This window comes from Pseudophryne corroboree, chromosome 12 (assembly GCF_028390025.1).
Source record: "Pseudophryne corroboree isolate aPseCor3 chromosome 12, aPseCor3.hap2, whole genome shotgun sequence".
Taxonomy (NCBI): Eukaryota; Metazoa; Chordata; class Amphibia; order Anura; family Myobatrachidae; genus Pseudophryne; species Pseudophryne corroboree.
The window spans coordinates 135,738,278-135,763,376 of NC_086455.1; the positions used below are offsets into that span (position 1 = coordinate 135,738,278).

General features: G+C 46.7%; 1 long non-coding RNA gene across 2 annotated transcripts in view; it reads left to right on the plus strand.

The window, feature by feature from the left end:
* The window catches only part of LOC134980474 (uncharacterized), a 65,588-nt gene extending 47,468 nt beyond the window's left edge, over nt 1–18,120 (plus strand). Inside the window, exon 3 of one of the 2 annotated variants that reach the window (XR_010190405.1) lies at nt 17,818–18,120. This is a non-coding gene — a long non-coding RNA (uncharacterized LOC134980474). The remainder of the gene's footprint in view (nt 1–17,817) is intronic. The other variant, XR_010190407.1, reaches the window with a different exon arrangement.
* The last annotated feature ends 6,979 nt before the right edge of the window (nt 18,121–25,099 follow it).

The following is a 25,099-nucleotide window of genomic DNA, read 5'->3' on the forward strand; positions in this document are numbered from 1 at the left end:
ACCTTCTCAAACTCTGTTAGCTCCTTCTGGCAATTTCATTAGCCAATTATCTAATCCATGGCTAATTGGATACCGTCCTTAGTATCCTACATATGGGTATATTCAATTAGTGCCGAATTTTCTGACATTTGGAAAATTGGCACTAATTTGACCTGTGTGCATTCAATAGCGGGGGTTTTCGCCCCTTTTTTTAATTCATTTTCGCCCATGACTTTTCATTGTTTTTCTTTTGTCGAATTGGCATGGGCGAAAACAGACCCAAAAACTGTCAAAAACACCCGCAAAATCGACAAAACATGTGGATCGATGGAAAATTCACTGATCCACGTGGTTTTTGCCTGTGCGGATTTTTCGAGCAGTCGAAAAGGTTGAATGTAAATGAGGCCTAAAAGGCATTGAATAGGTTGAATGTAAATGTGGCCTAAAAACAGGCAAAAAGTGCAGGTTTTTTTTGACTGGTCGAAAAAACTGCACTATTTGAATACCCCCCATAGAGAAAAATATTAGCACACAAAGTAAAAGAAAACAGTAATTGGTTAATTTTTTTTATCATTCACGAAAGCCCAATAAAGGATATTTGTTAAATTGTGGTTGCTATTATTATGGAATCATGAGTTAGAAAAATTATCTACACACTAAAATTATTCCCAAAGATATGAGTGCATCTGAAATCACTATGTGTAGGTAATCATAATCCCTATTTGAAAAGATTCCTGTACATCAGAGGTGGCCAACCTGTGGCTCCTGAGCCGCATGAGGCTCTTTCTTTATTCAAATGTGGCTCCCGACACTCTAAATCATGTGACCACAACAGACACAGAAACCGTTGCACTCCAGCCAGACACGCAGCAGCACTACAGGGACTGAAAAAAAACTGAAGGAGCCAGATACTAGAGGTGAGACACCCACCAGCAAACAGAGGACACATTAGGGACTGCTGCAATGGCATGAGTTGATTGGGGGGGGGGGGGGGGGGGGGGGCTGTAGTGATACATGAGGGTGGGCTAGAGTGACACATGGCAGAGCTGGCTGGAGAGACACAGGAGGGTCCTGGCAGGCGTGACGCGGGAGGGTGCTGGAAGAAGTGACACATGGTGAGCTGGCTGGAGTGACATAGGAGGGTGGTAGCAGGAGTGACACATGGGAGAGCTGGCTGGGGTGACATAGGAGGGTGGTAGCAGGAGGGACACATGGGAGAGCTGGCTGGAGTGACACGGGGGAGCTGGCTGGAGTGACAGGAGGGTGCTAGAAGGAGTGACACATGGAAGAGCTGGCTGGAGTGACAGGAGAATGTTGGCTGGAGTGACACATGGGGGAGCTGGCTGGAGTGACACAGCAGGGTCTTGGCAGTAGTGACACATGGGAGACCTGGCTGGAGTGACACAGCAGGGTCTTGGCAGTAGTGACACATGGGGGAGCTGGCTGGAGTGACACATGGGGGAGCTGAAGTTTATTATGTGAAAGTGGCTTTTTCAATGGATTTGGCTTTAAAAAAATAATTTTATGTCGTTCTGGCTTTTTCAATGTATTTTATACCAGGGGTGTGGTCTAGCAGGCACAAGGCCACATTCCATTTTTGCATGCGCGCCATAGGCTCGATGTCGGATCTTTGACGTACTTAACAAGGTTTTTTGGCTCTTTGTCACTGACTGGTTGGCCACCCCTGCTGTACATATTTGTAACAAGGGAAATTAACTACGTCATATGTCAAGCATAGATACCACCTGCATATGGAAGATATAACATAACTCTCCCAAAAATTTAGTTAGCATATTAATTATTTATATTCTTTTCATTGGATTTATTAATATATACAGTGGGGCAAAAAAGTATTTGAACAGCCACCGATTGTGCAAGTTGACCCACTTAAAAAGATGAGAGAGGTCTGTAATTTCCATCATAGGTACACTTCAACTGTGAGAGACAGAATCTGGGGGAAAAAAAACAGGAAATCACATTGTATGATTTTTAAACAATTTACTTGTATATTCTTGTGGAAAATAGATATTTGGACACTTACCAAGCAGCAAGATTTCTGGCTCTCACAGACCTGTTACTTCTTCTTTAAGAAGCTCTTCTATCCTCCACTCGTTACCTGTATTAATGGCACCTGTTTGAACTGGTTATCTGTATAAAAGACAACTGTCCACATCCTCAAACAGTCAGACTGCTACCTCTCCACCATGGCCAAGACCAGAGAGCTGTTTAAAGACACCAGGGACAAAATTGTAGAGCTGCACAAGACTGGGATGAGTTACTCGACAATAGGCAAGCAGCTTGGTGAGAAGAGATCAACTGTTGGCGCAATTATTAAAAAATGGAAGAAATACAAGATCACTGACAATCTCCCTCGACCTGGGGCTCCATGCAAGATCTCACCTCGTGGGGTATCAATGATCTTGAGAAAGGCAAGGAATCAGCCCAGAACTACACAGGGGGACCTGGTCAATGACCTCAAGAGAGCTGGGACCACAGTCACAAAGGTTACCATTAGTAACACACTACGTCGTCATGGATTGAAATCCTGCAGCGCCCGAAAGGTCCCCCTGCTTAAGCCAGCACATGTCCAGGCCCATCTGAAGTTTGCCAGTGACCATCTGGAAGATCCAGAGGAGGATTGGGAGAATATAATGTGGTCAGATGAGAGCAAAATCGAACTTTTTGGTATAAACTCCACTCACTGTGTTTGGAGGGAGAAGAATGATGAATGGCATCCCAAGAACACCATACCCACTGTGAAGCATGTGAGTGGAAACGTCATGTTTTGGGGCTGCTTTTCTGCAAAGGGGACAGGACGACTGATCCATATTAAGGAGAGGATGAATGGGGCCATGTATCGTGAGATTTTGGGCAAAAACCTCCTTCCCTCGGTAAGAGCATTGAAGAGGGAACAGGGCTGGGTCTTCCAGCATGACAATGACCCCAAACACACCGCCCAGGCAACTAATAGTAATAAGTGGCTCCAGAAGAAGCATTTCAAGGTCCTGGAGTGGCCTAGCCAGTCTCCAGTCCTCAACCCAATAGAAAATCTGTGGAGGGAGTTGAAAGTCTGTGTTGCCCGGCGACAGCCCTAAAACATGACAGATCTAGAGAAGATCTGCATGGAAGAGTGGGCCAAAATACCTGCTACAGTGTGTACAAATCTGGTCAAGAACTACAGGAAACGTTTGACCTCTGTAATTGCCAACCGAGGTTATACTACAAAGTATTGAGTTAAACTTTTTGATTGTCCAAATACTTTCCGCAAGAATATACAAGTTTTCCAGATTCTGTCTCTCATAGTTGAAGTGTACCTATGATGGAAATTACAGACCTCTCTCATCTTTTTAAGTGGGTCAACTTGCACAATCGGTGGCTGTCCAAATTCTTCTCCACTGTATCTCTAGTATGTCCAAGAAGAAAAATAACACATTTATAAAATTTCTGAACGTGTGTTGGAACAATGGGGCAGATGTATTAAGCCTGGAGATGGCATAAGGAAGTGATATGTGCAAGATGATAAACGCACCAGCCAATCAGCTCCTAACTATTAATTTGCATAGTGGAGCTGATTGGCTGGTGCATTTATCACCTTGCACTTATCACTGGTTTATCACTTCCTTATGCCTTCTCCAGGTTAATACATCTGCCCCAATGTTATAAAACCGATTATAAACATGATTAGCACACATACATCTCTTTCAGTGAGGAGGAAAGGAAAGAGGGTTATATGCGAGAGTGCTTAAAAATGTAGGATGTCATTCCGAGTTGATTGCACGCTGCCGATTTATGCAGCGCAGCGATCAGGTTACTACTGCGCATACGTATGCATCGCAATGTGCATGCGCGTCGTATGGGTACAAACAGCATTGTTGCTGTGCAATGCTTCTAGCGATGAATCCATTAGCGCGGGTGTTCGCAAGGAGATTGACAGAAAGAGGGCGTTTATGGGTGTCAACTGACTGTTTTCTGGGAGTGGAAGGGAAAACGCGGGCGTGTCAAGGCATTTGCAGGGCGGGAGTCTGACGTCAATTCAGGGACCGGACAGGCTGAAGTCATCGCAAGGGCTGAGTAAGTTCAGACCTACTCTGAAACTGCAAAAAACTCTTTCGTCCCGCTCGGCTGCACATGCGATCGCACACTTGCAAAGCAAAAATACACTCCCCCGTGGGTGGCGACTATGCGTTTGTACGGCTGCAAAAAGTAGCTAGCGAGCGATCAGCTCGGAATGAGGGTCGTAATGTAAACTTTTAAAAACTGTCAATATGCTATTAGAGGCTGTCTTTAACCTACGCCATCCAGAGGCAAAGATCCCATAAAAAAGTACATTTGTTGTTTTCTGCTTTAATTCCTGTTTATTTTAAGGAACTGCTATGCAATTTTTATTTTGTATACATTAAACATTTTGGCTTTCTTTGTCATATTAAACATTGTAAAATAACATTCTGTATTCATGTTGTTAATGGATTAATGTGCCGTATAGGCTTGTTTTTATAAATACATTTAAAATGTAAGTGATATAGCGGGTCATTCCAACCCGATCGCTTGCTGCAGTTTGTCGCAGCGCAGCGATCGGGTCGGAAATGCGCATGCGACGGCGCCGCAGTGCACTGGTGCATGGCAGCCGTCGTTGCCTAGCGATCGCCTCGGAGACAGAGGCGGTCGCAGGGCGGGAGGGGGCTGGACGGCGGCGTTAAGCCGCTGTTTAGGGGGAGCGGTCTGGCCAACACAGGCGTTTGCACTTCTCCTGGGGGGAGTGAGGGCAGCACTGACATGCGGGGCAGACTAGCCCTGTGCTCGGCGTCTCCCCGCATGTCAGTGTGAATGATCGTAGCCGATCAACTCGGAATGACCCCTATAATTGTTTGGGTTACAGTATATTTTATTAGCTTATGTTGTGATTCCAATTTCAGATAAGTCAGAGAATAACTGATGAATTTCTCACAATGTCAGCTTATGATCTAAGTATCGGCAGGACTGGGCTGTTAATAATATTTTTTTGAGCAGATAAACATAACAAATGGACAACTGCCTGTTTTTTTGTATTGAGTTGGGGGAGAGGTGGGAGTCTTATGGGGGGGGGGGAGTTGTGTCAGTGTCACTCTTGTACAGGTACCCCAGTGTGTGAGGAGCGGTATCCGGACACCAGGTCGACAACAAAAAGGTCGACACACCTTAGGTCAGCGCCAATTGGTCGACACCATAGGTCGACATGAAAAAAGGTCGACATGGAAAAAGGTCGACATGCGTTTTTCACAATTTTTTTCTTTTTTGGAACCTTTTCATACTTAACGATCCACGTGGACTACGATTGGGACGGTAATCTGTGCCGAGCGAAGCGAAGGCACCATGCGAGGGGACGCGGTGCACTAATTGGGGTTCCCGGTCACTCTACGAAGAAAACAACACCCAAAAAACATAAAAAACTCATGTTGACCTTTTTCCATGTCGACCTTGTTCCTGTCGACCTTTTGTCCATGTCGACATTTTGCCCATGTCGACCTAAGGTGTGTCGACCAATTGGTGTCGACCTAAGGTGTGTCAACCTTTTTGTTGTCGACCTGGAGTCCCAGACCCGTGAAGAGCAATAAGGCATGGAGCCATTAACAGGGTAGAAGTGATATTTAATGACTGCAGAGAAGGAAGTTTGTTGAGCTGCACCCAAATCACCCCGGTTTTGTAAAAGGCAATGAAGGAATTTCTCAATATGGTAGTCATTAGAGATGAGCGGGTTCGGTTTCTCTGAATCCGAACCCGCCGAACTTCATGTTTTTTTTTACGGGTCCGAGCGACTCGGATCTTCCCGCCTTGCTCGGTTAACCCGAGCGCGCCCGAACGTCATCATGACGCTGTCGGATTCTCGCGAGGCTCGGATTCTATCGCGAGACTCGGATTCTATATAAGGAGCCGCGCGTCGCCGCCATTTTCACACGTGCATTGAGATTGATAGGGAGAGGACGTGGCTGGCGTCCTCTCCGTTTAGACACTTGATTTACTAATTTTGGGGAGCATTAGGAGTACTCAGTAGTGTACAGTGCAGAGTTTTGCTGATAGTGACCAGTGACTGACCACCACTTTTATTTATAATCCGTTCTCTGCCTGAAAAAAGCGATACACAGCACACAGTGACTCAGTCACATACCATATCTGTGTGCACTGCTCAGGCTCAGGCCAGTGTGCTGCATCATCTATTATCTATATATAATATTATATATATCTGTCTGACTGCTCAGCTCACACAGCTTATAATTGTGGGGGAGACTGGGGAGCACTACTGCAGTGCCAGTTATAGGTTATAGCAGGAGCCAGGAGTACATAATATATTATATAGTGAGTGACCACCAGACACACAGTGCAGTTTATTTAATATATCCGTTCTCTGCCTGAAAAAAGCGATACACACAGTGACTCAGTCAGTCACATACCATATCTGTGTGCACTGCTCAGGCTCAGGCCAGTGTGCTGCATCATCTATATATATTATATATCTGTCTGACTGCTCAGCTCACACAGCATATAATTGTGGGGGAGACTGGGGAGCACTACTGCAGTGCCAGTTATAGGTTATAGCAGGAGCCAGGAGTACATAATATTATATTAAAATTAAACAGTGCACACTTTTGCTGCAGGAGTGCCACTGCCAGTGTGACTAGTGACCAGTGACCTGACCACCAGTATATAATATTAGTAGTATACTATCTCTTTATCAACCAGTCTATATTAGCAGCAGACACAGTACAGTGCGGTAGTTCACGGCTGTGGCTACCTCTGTGTCGGCACTCGGCAGCCCGTCCATAATTGTATATACCACCTAACCGTGGTTTTTTTTTCTTTCTTTATACATACATACTAGTTACGAGTATACTATCTCTTTATCAACCAGTCTATATATTAGCAGCAGACACAGTACAGTGCGGTAGTTCACGGCTGTGGCTACCTCTGTGTCGGCACTCGGCAGCCCGTCCATAATTGTATATACCACCTAACCGTGGTTTTTTTTTCTTTCTTTATACATACATACTAGTTACGAGTATACTATCTCTTTATCAACCAGTCTATATATTAGCAGCAGACACAGTACAGTGCGGTAGTTCACGGCTGTGGCTACCTCTGTGTCGGCACTCGGCAGCCCGTCCATAATTGTATATACCAGTGACCTAACCGTGGTTTTTTTTTCTTTCTTTATACATACATACTAGTTACGAGTATACTATCTCTTTATCAACCAGTCTATATATTAGCAGCAGACACAGTACAGTGCGGTAGTTCACGGCTGTGGCTACCTCTGTGTCGGCACTCGGCAGCCCGTCCATAATTGTATATACCAGTGACCTAACCGTGGTTTTTTTTTCTTTCTTTATACATACATACTAGTTACGAGTATACTATCTCTTTATCAACCAGTCTATATATTAGCAGCAGACACAGTACAGTGCGGTAGTTCACGGCTGTGGCTACCTCTGTGTCGGCACTCGGCAGCCCGTCCATAATTGTATATACCAGTGACCTAACCGTGGTTTTTTTTTCTTTCTTTATACATACATACTAGTTACGAGTATACTATCTCTTTATCAACCAGTCTATATATTAGCAGCAGACACAGTACAGTGCGGTAGTTCACGGCTGTGGCTACCTCTGTGTCGGCACTCGGCAGCCCGTCCATAATTGTATATACCACCTAACCGTGTTTTTTTTTCTTTCTTTATACATACATACTAGTTACGAGTATACTATCTCTTTATCAACCAGTCTATATATTAGCAGCAGACACAGTACAGTGCGGTAGTTCACGGCTGTGGCTACCTCTGTGTCGGCACTCGGCAGCCCGTCCATAATTGTATATACCACCTAACCGTGGTTTTTTTTTCTTTCTTTCTTTATACATACATACTAGTTACGAGTATACTATCTCTTTATCAACCAGTCTATATATTAGCAGCAGACACAGTACAGTGCGGTAGTTCACGACTGTGGCTACCTCTGTGTCGGCAATCGGCAGCCCGTCCATAATTGTATATACCACCTAACCGTGGTTTTTTTTTCTTTCTTTATACATACATACTAGTTACGAGTATACTATCTCTTTATCAACCAGTCTATATATTAGCAGCAGACACAGTACAGTGCGGTAGTTCACGGCTGTGGCTACCTCTGTGTCGGCACTCGGCAGCCCGTCCATAATTGTATATACCACCTAACCGTGTTTTTTTTTTTCTTTCTTTATACATACATACTAGTTACGAGTATACTATCTCTTTATCAACCAGTCTATATATTAGCAGCAGACACAGTACAGTGCGGTAGTTCACGGCTGTGGCTACCTCTGTGTCGGCACTCGGCAGCCCGTCCATAATTGTATATACCACCTAACCGTGGTTTTTTTTTCTTTCTTTATACATACATACTAGTTACGAGTATACTATCTCTTTATCAACCAGTCTATATATTAGCAGCAGACACAGTACAGTGCGGTAGTTCACGGCTGTGGCTACCTCTGTGTCGGCACTCGGCAGCCCGTCCATAATTGTATATACCAGTGACCTAACCGTGGTTTTTTTTTCTTTCTTTATACATACATACTAGTTACGAGTATACTATCTCTTTATCAACCAGTCTATATATTAGCAGCAGACACAGTACAGTGCGGTAGTTCACGGCTGTGGCTACCTCTGTGTCGGCACTCGGCAGCCCGTCCATAATTGTATACTAGTATCCAATCCATCCATCTCCATTGTTTACCTGAGGTGCCTTTTAGTTGTGCCTATTAAAATATGGAGAACAAAAATGTTGAGGTTCCAAAATTAGGGAAAGATCAAGATCCACTTCCACCTCGTGCTGAAGCTGCTGCCACTAGTCATGGCCGAGACGATGAAATGCCAGCAACGTCGTCTGCCAAGGCCGATGCCCAATGGCATAGTACAGAGCATGTCAAAACCAAAACACCAAATATCAGTAAAAAAAGGACTCCAAAACCTAAAATAAAATTGTCGGAGGAGAAGCGTAAACTTGCCAATATGCCATTTACCACACGGAGTGGCAAGGAACGGCTGAGGCCCTGGCCTATGTTCATGGCTAGTGGTTCAGCTTCACATGAGGATGGAAGCACTCAGCCTCTCGCTAGAAAACTGAAAAGACTCAAGCTGGCAAAAGCACCGCAAAGAACTGTGCGTTCTTTGAAATCCCAAATCCACAAGGAGAGTCCAATTGTGTCGGTTGCGATGCCTGACCTTCCCAACACTGGACGTGAAGAGCATGCGCCTTCCACCATTTGCACGCCCCCTGCAAGTGCTGGAAGGAGCACCCGCAGTCCAGTTCCTGATAGTCAGATTGAAGATGTCAGTGTTGAAGTACACCAGGATGAGGAGGATATGGGTGTTGCTGGCGCTGGGGAGGAAATTGACCAGGAGGATTCTGATGGTGAGGTGGTTTGTTTAAGTCAGGCACCCGGGGAGACACCTGTTGTCCGTGGGAGGAATATGGCCGTTGACATGCCAGGTGAAAATACCAAAAAAATCAGCTCTTCGGTGTGGAGGTATTTCACCAGAAATGCGGACAACAGGTGTCAAGCCGTGTGTTCCCTTTGTCAAGCTGTAATAAGTAGGGGTAAGGACGTTAACCACCTCGGAACATCCTCCCTTATACGTCACCTGCAGCGCATTCATAATAAGTCAGTGACAAGTTCAAAAACTTTGGGTGACAGCGGAAGCAGTCCACTGACCAGTAAATCCCTTCCTCTTGTAACCAAGCTCACGCAAACCACCCCACCAACTCCCTCAGTGTCAATTTCCTCCTTCCCCAGGAATGCCAATAGTCCTGCAGGCCATGTCACTGGCAATTCTGACGAGTCCTCTCCTGCCTGGGATTCCTCCGATGCATCCTTGCGTGTAACGCCTACTGCTGCTGGCGCTGCTGTTGTTGCCGCTGGGAGTCGATGGTCATCCCAGAGGGGAAGTCGTAAGCCCACTTGTACTACTTCCAGTAAGCAATTGACTGTTCAACAGTCCTTTGCGAGGAAGATGAAATATCACAGCAGTCATCCTACTGCAAAGCGGATAACTGAGGCCTTGGCATCCTGGGTGGTGAGAAACGTGGTTCCGGTATCCATCATTACTGCAGAGCCAACTAGAGACTTGTTGGAGGTACTGTGTCCCCGGTACCAAATACCATCTAGGTTCCATTTCTCTAGGCAGGCGATACCGAAAATGTACACAGACCTCAGAAAAAGAGTCACCAGTGTCCTAAAAAATGCAGCTGTACCCAATGTCCACTTAACCACGGACATGTGGACAAGTGGAGCAGGGCAGGGTCAGGACTATATGACTGTGACAGCCCACTGGGTAGATGTATGGACTCCCGCCGCAAGAACAGCAGCGGCGGCACCAGTAGCAGCATCTCGCAAACGCCAACTCTTTCCTAGGCAGGCTACGCTTTGTATCACCGCTTTCCAGAATACGCACACAGCTGAAAACCTCTTACGGCAACTGAGGAAGATCATCGCGGAATGGCTTACCCCAATTGGACTCTCCTGTGGATTTGTGGCATCGGACAACGCCAGCAATATTGTGTGTGCATTAAATCTGGGCCAATTCCAGCACGTCCCATGTTTTGCACATACCTTGAATTTGGTGGTGCAGAATTTTTTAAAAAACGACAGGGGCGTGCAAGAGATGCTGTCGGTGGCCAGAAGAATTGCGGGACACTTTCGGCGTACAGGCACCACGTACAGAAGACTGGAGCACCACCAAAAACTACTGAACCTGCCCTGCCATCATCTGAAGCAAGAAGTGGTAACGAGGTGGAATTCAACCCTCTATATGCTTCAGAGGTTGGAGGAGCAGCAAAAGGCCATTCAAGCCTATACAATTGAGCACGATATAGTAGGTGGAATGCACCTGTCTCAAGTGCAGTGGAGAATGATTTCAACGTTGTGCAAGGTTCTGATGCCCTTTGAACTTGCCACACGTGAAGTCAGTTCAGACACTGCCAGCCTGAGTCAGGTCATTCCCCTCATCAGGCTTTTGCAGAAGAAGCTGGAGGCATTGAAGAAGGAGCTAAAAGGGAGCGATTCCGCTAGGCATGTGGGACTTGTGGATGCAGCCCTTAATTCGCTTAACAAGGATTCACGGGTGGTCAATCTGTTGAAATCAGAGCACTACATTTTGGCCACCGTGCTCGATCCTAGATTTAAAGCCTACCTTGGATCTCTCTTTCCTGACACAGGTCTGCTGGGGTTGAAAGACCTGCTGGTGACAAAATTGTCAAGTCAAGCGGAACGCGACCTGTCAACATCTCCTCCTTCACATTCTCCCGCAACTGGGGGTGCGAGGAAAAGGCTCAGAATTCCGAGCCCACCCGCTGGCGGTGATGCAGGGCAGTCTGGAGCGACTGCTGATGCTGACATCTGGTCTGGACTGAAGGACCTGACAATGATTACGGACATGTCGTCTACTGTCACTGCATATGATTCTCTCAACATTGATAGAATGGTGGAGGATTATATGAGTGACCGCATCCAAGTAGGCACGTCACACAGTCCGTACTTATACTGGCAGGAAAAAGAGGCAATTTGGAGGCCCTTGCACAAACTGGCTTTATTCTACCTAAGTTGCCCTCCCACAAGTGTGTACTCCGAAAGAGTGTTTAGTGCCGCCGCTCACCTTGTCAGCAATCGGCGTACGAGGTTACATCCAGAAAATGTGGAGAAGATGATGTTCATTAAAATGAATTATAATCAATTCCTCCGCGGAGACATTGACCAGCAGCAATTGCCTCCACAAAGTACACAGGGAGCTGAGATGGTGGATTCCAGTGGGGACGAATTGATAATCTGTGAGGAGGGGGATGTACACGGTGATATATCGGAGGGTGAAGATGAGGTGGACATCTTGCCTCTGTAGAGCCAGTTTGTGCAAGGAGAGATTAATTGCTTCTTTTTTGGGGGGGGTCCAAACCAACCCGTCATATCAGTCACAGTCGTGTGGCAGACCCTGTCACTGAAATGATGGGTTGGTTAAAGTGTGCATGTCCTGTTTTGTTTATACAACATAAGGGTGGGTGGGAGGGCCCAAGGACAATTCCATCTTGCACCTCTTTTTTCTTTTCTTTTTCTTTGCATCATGTGCTGATTGGGGAGGGTTTTTTGGAAGGGACATCCTGCGTGACACTGCAGTGCCACTCCTAGATGGGCCCGGTGTTTGTGTCGGCCACTAGGGTCGCTAATCTTACTCACACAGTCAGCTACCTCATTGCGCCTCTTTTTTTCTTTGCGTCATGTGCTGTTTGGGGAGGGTTTTTTGGAAGGGACATCCTGCGTGACACTGCAGTGCCACTCCTAGATGTGCCCGGTGTTTGTGTCGGCCACTAGGGTCGCTAATCTTACTCACACAGTCAGCTACCTCATTGCGCCTCTTTTTTTCTTTGCGTCATGTGCTGTTTGGGGAGGGTTTTTTGGAAGGGACATCCTGCGTGACACTGCAGTGCCACTCCTAGATGGGCCCGGTGTTTGTGTCGGCCACTAGGGTCGCTAATCTTACTCACACAGTCAGCTACCTCATTGCGCCTCTTTTTTTCTTTGCGTCATGTGCTGTTTGGGGAGGGTTTTTTGAAAGGGCCATCCTGCGTGACACTGCAGTGCCACTCCTAGATGGGCCCGGTGTTTGTGTCGGCCACTAGGGTCGCTAATCTTACTCACACAGCTACCTCATTGCGCCTCTTTTTTTCTTTGCGTCATGTGCTGTTTGGGGAGGGTTTTTTGGAAGGGCCATCCTGCGTGACACTGCAGTGCCACTCCTAGATGGGCCCGGTGTTTGTGTCGGCCACTAGGGTCGCTAATCTTACTCACACAGCTACCTCATTGCGCCTCTTTTTTTCTTTGCGTCATGTGCTGTTTGGGGAGGGTTTTTTGGAAGGGCCATCCTGCGTGACACTGCAGTGCCACTCCTAGATGGGCCCGGTGTTTGTGTCGGCCACTAGGGTCGCTTATCTTACTCACACAGTCAGCTACCTCATTGCGCCTCTTTTTTTCTTTGCGTCATGTGCTGTTTGGGGAGGGTTTTTTGGAAGGGACATCCTGCGTGACACTGCAGTGCCACTCCTAGATGGGCCCGGTGTTTGTGTCGGCCACTAGGGTCGCTTATCTTACTCACACAGCTACCTCATTGCGCCTCTTTTTTTCTTTGCGTCATGTGCTGTTTGGGGAGGGTTTTTTGGAAGGGACATCCTGCGTGACACTGCAGTGCCACTCCTAGATGGGCCCGGTGTTTGTGTCGGCCACTAGGGTCGCTTATCTTACTCACACAGCGACCTCGGTGCAAATTTTAGGACTAAAAATAATATTGTGAGGTGTGAGGTATTCAGAATAGACTGAAAATGAGTGTAAATTATGGTTTTTGAGGTTAATAATACTTTGGGATCAAAATGACCCCCAAATTCTATGATTTAAGCTGTTTTTTAGTGTTTTTGGAAAAAAACACCCGAATCCAAAACACACCCGAATCCGACAAAAAAAATTCGGTGAGGTTTTGCCAAAACGCGTTCGAACCCAAAACACGGCCGCGGAACCGAACCCAAAACCAAAACACAAAACCCGAAAAATTTCAGGCGCTCATCTCTAGTAGTCATGTTCTCCATTTCATAATTGTTCCAGGTTTTTTTTCCCCCTCAGAGCCAGAGGAGTTTGAGGTTTCTGTTTCTTCCATAATGTAACATTCCAACCATGGCCCTCATTCCGAGTTGTTCGCTCGCAAGCTGCTTTTAGCAGCTTTGCACACGATAAGCCGCCGCCTACTGGGAGTGAATCTTAGCTTATCAAAATTGCGAACGAAAGATTCGCAATATTGCGAAAAGACTTCTCTGTGCAGTTTCTGAGTAGCTCGAGACTTACTCTGCCAGTGTGATCAGTTCAGTGCTTGTCGTTCCTGGTTTGACGTCACAAACACACCCAGCGTTCGCCCAGACACTCCCGCGTTTTTCCCAGAAACGGTAGCGTTTTTTCACACACTCCCATAAAACGGCCAGTTTCCGCCCAGAAACACCCACTTCCTGTCAATCACATTACGATCACCAGAACGAAGAAAAAACCTTGTAATGCCGTGAGTATAATACCAATCTTCATAGCAAATTTACTTGGCGCAATCGCAGTGCGAACATTGCGCATGCGCAATTAGCGGAAAATCGATGCGATGCAAAGAAAATTACCGAGCGAACAAGTCGGAATGACCACCCATGATACAACAACACTGAGGACACGTCTGATAAAAGTGTTTAAACAGTTAATAATTAATTATTTAGATCAGTCCCTCCCAAACTGATGTCTGCAGTCTACATTCTTCCCACACACACCTTAGGGTAATTGTTTTTGTCAGCAGCCAATTACCGTACAGTATTAGTATGTTTTTGGGAAATGGATGGAAGCTGGAGCATCCAGAGGAAACACACAGACAGAGCTTACCCCTGTGTTGTCACGCTGATGTGTATGTGAACCTGGCCGGTGGCCATATGGCATTCCTGGACATACAAGGTACCCTTAGCACAGACGCCCGTATGCGTGACCATGATGACAGAGGTGTAAAAAGTAAAGTTCTTTATTGTGCACACAGTTCAATAATCACAACGGCAGTTAGGTGAAAGAACCAATGCTCAGCAGTAGAATCCACAGTGTAATAATAGCAGCACAGTTCCTCAGATACGGTAGTAACAAGTACTGTATATACTCGAGTATAAGTCGACCCGAATATAAGCCGAGCCACCTAATTTTACCACAAAAAACTGGGAAAATTACGGACTCGAGTATAAGCCTAGGGTGGGAAATGCACGGTGCCAGGGGTTTTCATGCTGAGGGTGTCATGCTCGTTGCCAGGGGTTTCATGCGGTAAGTGTTATGCTTGTTGCCAGGGGGTAATGCTTGTTGCTAGTGTTGTGCCCCCAGTGCCACATATACCCCCAGTGACAGATATCTCCCCACAGTGCCAGATAAAAACATGCCCCCGTTGCTTTGCCCCCCAGTAGTTGTGCCCCCTCTTTCATTGCCCCCAGTAGTTATGCCCTCTCTTTCTTTGCCCCCTGTAGTTGTGCCACCTCTTTCATTGCCCCCAGTAGTTATGACCCCTCTTTCTTTGCCCCCAGTAGTTGTGCCCCCTCTTTCATTGCCCCCAGTAGTTATGACCCCTCTTTCTTTGCCCTCAGTAGTTGTGCCCCCTATCTTTGCCCCCAGTAGTTGTTGTGCCCCCTTTCTTTGCCCCCTGTTACTGTGCCCCCATTGCCGCTTACAAACACACACTAAAACAATGCTTACCACTGCCCTGCTCCTGCTTCCCGACGTCTTCTTCTGCTGCTGCGTTGCTCCGCTCAGTCTGTCCACCCGCTCCGTCTGGCCGCAGCTCCGTCTGGCCGCAGCTCCGTCTGGCCGCCCGCTCCGGCGCCCGCTTCACGGCACCCGATCATCTCTATGGGAGAGACGTCATGACGTCTCTCCCATAGCAACGCCGCACAGACACTAGAGGTCAATAAAACGCACAGCAGTGATCAGGTCTGAATTAGCCCCATGAAGTGGTCTGAGATAAAGTACCACCCAATCAGCTCCTAACTGCCATGCTGTTAAGAGCTGGATGGCTGGTACTTTGTCTCTGTCCACTTAATTTCTCTCCAAGGCTTAGTACATAGACCTCAAAGTTCTTTATTTGACATGGCTGCAAAAAGATATAGGGGCTGATTCTGTTGCATGATGCTGCGGATACTGTAGCGTCTTTTGCTGTAGTGGTGTCTGCAACTTTATGCTAATGCTAGTGTCAGCCACCCCCTGGTGTATAACCCTGCGTCTGACTCGGACTCAGACGCCCACTTTGTGCTTTTTCAGACACCACAATCGCACTTAGTAGATCTTTAGATGCACCATCAAACTTGTACCTACCCCATGCTCGGTACTAAATCCTCTATCAGAGTATGACCTCTTATGAATCTGAGTTCGCAACCAGTTATGCGACATGCAGTGGCGTATCTATAGTGGATCCAGTGTGTGCACACGGGCCCCTGGGTTCAGAGGGGGCCCACAACGCACCTATTTCGTCTATACTTACCTTTCTGGTGTCCATCGGCGTCTCCGCGTGTGGGCCCCCTCCTCCTCCGTAGCCGGCAGCGCAGTTAGTGCTCTGAGCACTAGAGACAATCTGGCACTGTGCCAAAGTCTAAAGCGCTTGTGCGGGTCTCCGGAAAAATGGCTGCCACGCCATTTTCCCGGACACCTAGACAAGCGCTGTTGTCTCTGGCACAGTGCCAGAGTATCTCTAGTGCTCAGAGCACTAACTGCGCTGCCGGCTACGGAGGAGGAGGGGGCCCACACGCGGACACTGCACATGGGTCCCCTCCTCCGTAGATACGCCCCTGGCGACATGTCTACTCCATTCCCAAAACACGGCCATCAGACCATGGCTGCTCCTTGCGGCTGAATAGACACCACCCATTCACAGCCCAGGCATTTCTGAGATTGTGTGTCTCAATGGCTGTTGCAACTCTCTGTGTGTAATCACTGTTGGATGCATGGATGTGCGACTTTTAGTAACCTAGATGCATGCACAGTGAAAAACATCAACCCTATTGGTCAATATCGCCACGCTCGCTACAGGCACAGGCACAGTGTTTATTCTCCCTCCAGGGGGATCATGGACCCCAACGAGGGAGAATAAGTGTCGGTATGCCGGCTGTCGGGATTCCTGCGCCGGTATACTGTGCGCCGGGATCCCGTCAGTCGGCATACTAAAGACCACCCAATATCGCCATTGCCTTGAACTCAGAATCAGACCCATCATTTGTAAGTAATGCTCATTTTAATAACTATATACCTATTCCATGTGGAGAGGAAGCTTAGGACCACGCCTGCTACAAATGAATGTACAGAAGATATTTTTTCTATGGCTAAGTCTTTGAGCTAGCAATGAGAACCATTGGCCCTCATTCCGAGTTGTTCGCTCGGTATTTTTCATCGCATCGCAGTGATATTTCGCTTAGTGCGCATGCGCAATATTCGCACTGCGACTGCGCCAAGTATCTTTGCTATGAAGATAGTATTTTTACTCACGGCTTTTTCATCGCTCCGGCGATCGTAATGTGATTGACAGGAAATGGGTGTTACTGGGCGGATGCACGGCGTTTTAGGGGCGTGTGGCTGGAAACGCTACCGTTTCCGGAAAAAACGCAGGAGTGGCCGGAGAAACGGTGGGAGTGCCTGGGCGAACGCTGGGTGTGTTTGTGACGTCAACCAGGAACGACAAGCACTGAACTGATCGCAGATGCCGAGTAAGTCTGAAGCTACTCTAAAACTGCTACGAGGTTTGTGATCGCAATATTGCGATTACTTCGGTCGCACTTTTAAGAAGCTAAGATTCACTCCCAGTAGGCGGCGGCTTAGCGTGTGTAACTCTGCTACATTCGCATTGCGACCGATCAACTCGGAATGAGGGCCATTGTTTCAAGAATGGAAAGGGAGTCTGTGATATAGGGCTAGATGCATCATCGCTTGGAGAGTGATAAAATGGAGAGTGAAAATGTGCCAGCCAATCAGCTCCTAACTACCATGTCACATGCTGTGCTTGAAAAATGCCAGTTAGGAGCTGATTGGCTGGTACTCTTTCACTCTTCATTTTATCACTTTCCAAGCGATGATGCATCTGGCCCTTAGTCTCTGCTGGTCCGTCTTCATTTTCCTAGAATGAGAGAAGTACTCTCCCTAATTAATCCGCTGTGAGCTTCCCAAAGAAGTATTGTACTTTAACTGAACTGTCATTACTTGTAAAACACTGTCAAATTGAAGAGGTCAAATTATAATACTGTCATTTTATGTTTCAGTAGATATTCAATCTCCCAACGACAACGTCTAGCACTACAATTGGCAAGAAGAAGTGGCACCTCCGTAGATGATGTGAGATAGGTGGTCTTTCTGAGGCAGCTCTGTATAGATGCATTAAGAAAAAAAAAAATAAGGAATGCTGGAGTGTGATCTGTGGAGGAGCCTGTAACGTGGAAAGTTCAGTCTTTGGATGTTGAACTTTCCATACATTAAAAAGAGAATATAACTTAACTAACAAATTACCTTACTGAGAGAGTGAATCCAAACCTGTTTATCAAAGTAAGAGAGAACAGCATATTAAAGTCCCCTTCAATAATAAGAAATGGATATTTTTGTATATTTTGACAGTAACCTTTAACAATAGACATTGACCTGCAATAAGGGGTTGCATCTTTGTCTTTCAGCTATGCGCTACAATGTCCTTTCAGTGGTGTACATCCGTGCCCCCAAATGTGCAAAGCCTGAGACTCCCACTGTTAGCTGAAACACCTCAATCAATCGCACCATGGAAACTTACACTAGCCCAATAGGTGCAGGTTCTCTATCGGAGCATGGCCTCCTATGCACCATCTGTAGCTACTGAAACACCCCTTGGTGCACAATCAATCGCACCATGGAAACTTACATTAGCCCAATAGCAGGTGCAGGTTCTGTATCGGAGCATGGCCTCTTATGTACCATCTGTAGATACTGAAACACCCCTTGGTGCACAATCATTCGCACCATGGAAACTTACACTAGCACAATAGCAGGTGAAGGTTCTCTATTGGAGCATGGCCTCCTATGCACCATCTGTAGATACTGAAACACCCCTTGGTGCCCAATCATTCGCACCATGGAAATTTACGCTAGCCCAATAGCAGGTGCAGGTTCTCTATCGGAGCATGGCCTCCTATGCACCATCTGTAGATACCAAAACACCCCTTGGTGCACAATCATTCGCACCATGGAAACTTGCACTAGCCGATGTTGAGCATAGCCTCCTATGTGCCAGCGGTTCAGTGTCTCTGTATGCAGCCGCTTTCACCGACATGTCCACCACATGCCTTCAGCGCGCCCATAAGATGCAACATCTCAGTTTATCTTTTTTAGCCAATACCCATTTTCCTCCCAGTCACCGTCCAGTAACGCCTCTTACATTTCTTCTACCGTCAATCTAAATTTGTTCCGCGACTCTGTAGGAACAAAATCGAGATGTATGCATGGTGCGTCATTTGCAATAAATGCCACATTGTTTGTGTGAATATCACATGGCGTACGATACTGAATCCGGTCCTAAGTGCATACGGTATACAGTACATTGCAGTTGTTATTGGAGTATCACATACATAACCTTGTAGTTTTAAAGACTTACATTTTGGATCCCAAATAATGTGGAAAAGCCTCATTCCGAGTTGATCATCGCTAGCTGCTTTTAGTAGCAGTGCACACGCTAGGCCGCCGCCTTCTGGTAGTGTATCTTAGTTTAGCAGAAGTGCGAACGAAAGGTTAGCAGTTCTGCTACTAAAAAAATTCATGCAGTTTCAGAGTGTCTCGGAACTTACTCCTAGCTTGCGATGACTGCAATCTGTTTAGTTCCTGGTTTGACATCACAAACACGCCCTGAGTTCGGCCAGCCACTCCCCCGTTTCTCCAGCCACTCCTGCATTTTTACCTGGCACGCCTGCGTTTTTTAGCACACTCCCTGATAACGCTGAGTTGCCGCCCAGAAACACCCACTTCCTGTCAATCAAACAACGAACACTCGAGCGACTGAAAAGCGTCGCTCGAGCTTGTGTAAAACTACAAAGTTTTGTGTGAAAGAATTTAGGACATGCGTGCTGCGTACCATGCACATGCGCAGAAATGCTGTTTTTTTCTCCTGATTGCTGCGCAGCGAAAATCGGCAGCGAGCGATCAACTCGGAATGAGGGCCTAAGGGCAGTATTCTATTAGTTGCAGTTAGTTACCTCAGCAAAAAAAAAAAAAGGATTCCCCAGGGCTATCTTACTGGGCCCATAAAATAGCAGTTATCGAGGATTACTTTAGGCACTCGATGCATAATCCCCGATAACTAGCCCCAGGAGACCCGGTTTTGGATGGAAACACATGGGTCTGCGATGTTATAATGGATCCCATGTCGGCCAATAACAGGTGATTTACCACACTGTAAAAATGGCTGGAATTGGATAGCCAGATAGTGTTATCAGGCTAAAAAGCCTGTTAGTATTACCATGTGGAAAACCATCGCACTTAATAGGAAACCGCCTTAAGGGTGCACATTAACCATAATCATTCCCGGTGTTATTCTAAACCCCCACAGCCCCAGTTGGCAGTGGCTGATCTTGCCATGGGCAAGCGGTACTTTTGCCCGGGGCGCCGCCTTCCGGAGGGCGCCGGCGCCATCTGGAGGGCGCCGCACCAGGGCAAGATCCGCCACTGTGCCCCCCGCAGTGCCCCGCTGTGCCCCCCCTCCCGCTTTCAAGGGAACCAGACGCATAGCGTCTAGTTTCCCTTCATTGAGAGGACCTTAGTTGTGCGGTGCGCAATGACGTCATCGCGCACCGCACAGCATAGTGGCACAGACACTAGGGGTCATAATTGACCTCTAGTGTCTATGCTGTTCTATGGGAGAGATGTAATAACGTCTCTCCCATAGATCGAGGAGAGGAGAGGAGAAGAGCGGCGCCACCGGCGGAGGAGGTCTGCAGCGGTCTGGATCAGGAACGGGGATGGTAAATATACTTTTTTTTCTTTTCTTTTTTCTTTCAGCGTCGCTACAGGGGGCATAAATGGGGGTGTAACTGTTATGCACACCTGTACTAACAGGAGTATACCGGTGTATGAACAGAGAGGGATGCGAAGCAAACGAACTCACAGACAGTATAATATAACATACACAGGAGGTGATGGAAAAACTAATAAACACAAAGTGAACGGGGAAGCCCAAAGGCTCAGGAACTGGGTGTCTCCCTAGTGTCAGGAATGCTCAGATGGAATGAAGCGAGATGTAGTGATTTAACATGTGGAGCACCCGAAATGATGTTGCTAAGAGCAACAGAAAAAACCCCAAAGGGTTACCAACGGGTGTGGGAATAAACTCCTTGGTCAGAGATGGAAATATAGACACAAAGAGAGTATCCACAATCCTAACCCCCACTTGCAGGGCCCAGGTTCAGCTTACTGCCACTAAACTGACACCTGGACGCCCTGCACAGTGAGGAAGGATAAAGCAAGCAGGTCTGAGAGTACAGCCGCAAACCTGCTGGGTTCACAGAATAGCAAAAGAACCCCAGCAGGTTAAACAACTGACTCCAGTCTTACTGTTAGGTCCGGATTGGCAGAATGAAGTACCAAATCCCAAGGCCTATTTGCAGTAAGCAACAAGTAAATACAAAGTCACACAGTACTAGCTAACTCTCTGGAACTGACAAACAAAGATTCAGCAGCATTTGCCTAGCCTCAGAGGATGGTTTATATAGCAGGTGCTGTCCACGCCCCACTCAGACCTCACAGACTGTGAGCACAAAACCAGCGCCGGATTCCCTGCCGTGCACAGAGCCTGTAACCACTGCACAGTAAAAACCCGGACCGGAGTATCAGCTGCGCTCAGGTTACTTCACTAACACTTGCCTCCCGGTTGCCATGGTGACGTGGCAGCACAGAGCAGGAGATCCTAACAGTAACTGACCACGTCCCCATTTGAAGCCACGCCCCTATACTTTGCCCGGGGCGCCACAAGGCCAAGAACCGGCCCTGCCAGTTAGAAGATTTCTTCGAGAATTTTGCAGAGCCAAGTTTATCAAAAAAGGTTTTGAAGATCAATTTCTACATTTCATGAAACCTTGGAATGCAACATTACTAATCTTCACATTAAGCAAAACTACTGGAATACATTATCCCACATTAAAAAGACAACACTGGAAACTCCGAAGGTATGAAATATTACAATTTTCATCCCGCAAACTGTACAGAAAGCTAAAGATATAAGATATTACTGAATGTGAGCCATAAACATCATCAATAATTAAATCCACTTTGTGATGCTGTAAATGGAGATTTGTGATAAATGTTTTTTTTCCGATGAGTTTGGAGGTTTTATTCCATAGCTTCTTTGGGGCTTGTGAATTTTTTACTGTTTTGAGATTGTGCCTAGGAATATTTCAAAATAAAAGTGCTTAATGAGTTACCACTGGGTACAACTTGCACAAGACTCAAAAAAGGTCTGGAATAATACAGCCCCCACACTTATCTATTGCTTTATGGGGTCAGATGTACTAAGTCTTAAAAAGTGATAAAGTTGAGAGTGATAAATTATCAGCTCCTAACTGCCATGTCACAGGCCCTGTTTGAAAAATGACAGTTTGGAGCTGGTTGGCTGGAACTTTATCAATCTCCACTCTATCACTTTTCAAGGTTTAGTACATCTGGCCCTAAGACTGTGGTTGACCAGTTCATGTATTTCTGGCTGACCATTTTCGGTCCTATGGATCAAGAGTACTTTGGTGTAAATTATACCGACCCCACATACATGGAGATTTGTATGATATACTGCATAGTATAAATAAATGGAGACTTCTCATACGCATATAGGATCATAAGTTGATTTGTATATATATAAATTTCACATTGGTGCGGCAATCACAGTCTTTCTCTTTAAACCACATTAGGTAGCATATTATTTAGCAATGTTTCAGTGCTTTATACATCATGCAATATGGGGAGGCGTCTGATTGGCTCCAAATGTATTATGCAGCAGGACAACGACCCCAAACATACAGCAAATGTTAATATGCTACCTAAAGTGGTTCAAAGAGAAATGCCGAGCCAATGTGAAATTTATATACCGTATATACTCGAGTATAAGTCGACCCAAATATAAGCCGAGGCACCTAATTTTACCACGAAAACCTGGGAAAACTTATTGACTCGAGTATACGCCTAGGGTGGGAAATGCATCTCTAGCCGTACACAGCCCTCATACTGCCAGATATGCCCCCACAGTGCCAGATATGCCCCCACAGTGCCAGATATGCCCTCATAGTGCCAGATATGCCCTCATAGTGCCAAATATGCCCCCAGTGCCAGATATGCCCTCATACTGCCAGATATTCCCCCACAGTGCCAGATATGCCCTCATAGTGCCAGATATGCCCCCACACTACCAGATATGCCCCCACAGTGTCCGATATGCCCTCACAGTGCCAGATATGCCCCCACAGTGCCAGATATGCCCTCATCCTGCCAGATATGCCCCCTCAGTGCCACATATGCCCCCCCCCCCAAGTGCCAAATATGCTCCCCCAGTGCAGGTATAACTTACCCTCCGCAGCTCCCGCGCTGTTTTGTGAAGGAGGGACATGGAGGGCACAGCGCGCCTCTCTTGTGTCCCTCCTGCGTCTCTGGCGGCCGTGGCGGGTCTGTTAAATGAAGTGCCGGTTGGTGAGCCAATCAGAGCTCACGAACGGGTACTTCATTTAATAGAGCTGATGCTGCCACCGGAGACGCAGGAGGGACACAGGAGAGGCGTGCGCTGTGCCCTCCATGTCCCTCCTTCACAATGACTCGAGTATAACCCGAGGGGGCTTTTTCAGCACAAAAAAAAGTGCTGAAAAAGTCGGCTTATACTCGAGTATATACGGTATATGCAAACCAACATAAGCTCCTATATACATATGAGAAGTCTCCATTTACTGTATTTATGTTTGGAACAACCTCCCTGCAGAGTTCCTTCAAAAACTGTGTGCAAGTGTACCTAGAAGAAATGATGCTGTTTTTAGGGCAATGGGTGGTCACACCAAATATTGACTTGATAGATCTCTCTTCTATTCATTCAATTTGCATTTTGTTAATTGTTAAAAATTAACACTTCTAGTTTTAAAAGCTCTCTTACTTTACAGCACTTTTTCCACACCTACCTAAAACTTTTGCACAACACTGGGGTATATTTACTAAGCTCCCGATTTTGACCGAGATGCCGTTTTTTCTTCAAAGTGTCATCTCGGTTAATCTCGGTCATTTACTAAACACTAATCACGGCAGTGATGAGGGCATTCGTAATTTTTTGCAAGTTCAGGTAAAAAATTACGAATGAATACACCATCGGTCAAAACGCGGCTGTTTAAGTATGAATCTCGGTCATTTACTAAGAAGTGCAAAGCCAAAAAAGAACAAACACTGCCGTGAAAAATTTCAACTCGTAAAAAAGTGCTAAAAAAAAACAGAACTTTTTTTTTTATTCGTGATTGGATAGGCATGCACGGATCCATGAGATCCGTGCATGTATATCAGTGGGAAGGGGTGGGAAAGTGCTTATTTTTTAAAAAAAAATTGCGTGGGGTTCCCCCTCCTAAGCATAACCAGCCTCGGGCTCTTTGAGCCGATCCTGGTTGCAGAAATATGGTGAAAAAAATGACAGGGGTTCCCCCATATTTAAGCAACCAGCATCGGGCTCTGCGCCTGGTCCTGGTCCCAAAAATACGGGGGACAAAAAGAGTAGGGGTCCCCCGTATTTTTAAAACCAGCACCGGGCTCCACTAGCTGGACAGATAATGCCACAGCCGGGGGTCACTTTTATACAGCGCCCTGCGGCCGTGGCATCAAAAATCCAACTAGTCACCCCTGGCCGGGGTACCCTGGGGGAGTGGGAACCCCTTCAATCAAGGGGTCCCCCCCCCAGCCACCCAAGGGCCAGGGGTGAAGCCCGAGGCTGTCCCCCCCCATCCAATGGGCTGCGGATGGGAGGGCTGATAGCCTTTGTTGTAAAATAAAAGATATTGTTTTTAGTAGCAGTACTACAAGTCCCAGCAAGCCTCCCCCGCATGCTGGTACTTGGAGAACCACAAGTACCAGCATGCGGCGGAAAAACGGGCCCGCTGGTACCTGTAGTACTACCACTAAAAAAATACCCAAAAAAACACAAGACACACACACCGTGAAAGTATAATTTTATTACATACATACACACATACATACATACTTACCTTAAGTTCCCACGCAGGTCGGTCCTCTTCTCCAGTAGAATCCAAGGGGTACCTGTTGAATAAATTCTACTCACGAGATCCAGGGGTCCAGGCTCCTCGGCAAATCCAGGGATAATCCACGTACTTGAATAAAACAAAAAAACGGTTGCCCGACCACGAACTGAAAGGTGACCCATGTTTGCACATGGGTCACCTTTCCACGAATGCCAGAAACCCACTTTGCCTTCTGGCTAAGTGGGTTTCTTCAGCCAATCAGGGAGTGCCACGTTGTAGCACTCTCCTGATCAGCTGTGTGCTCCTGTCCTCACTGACAGGCGGC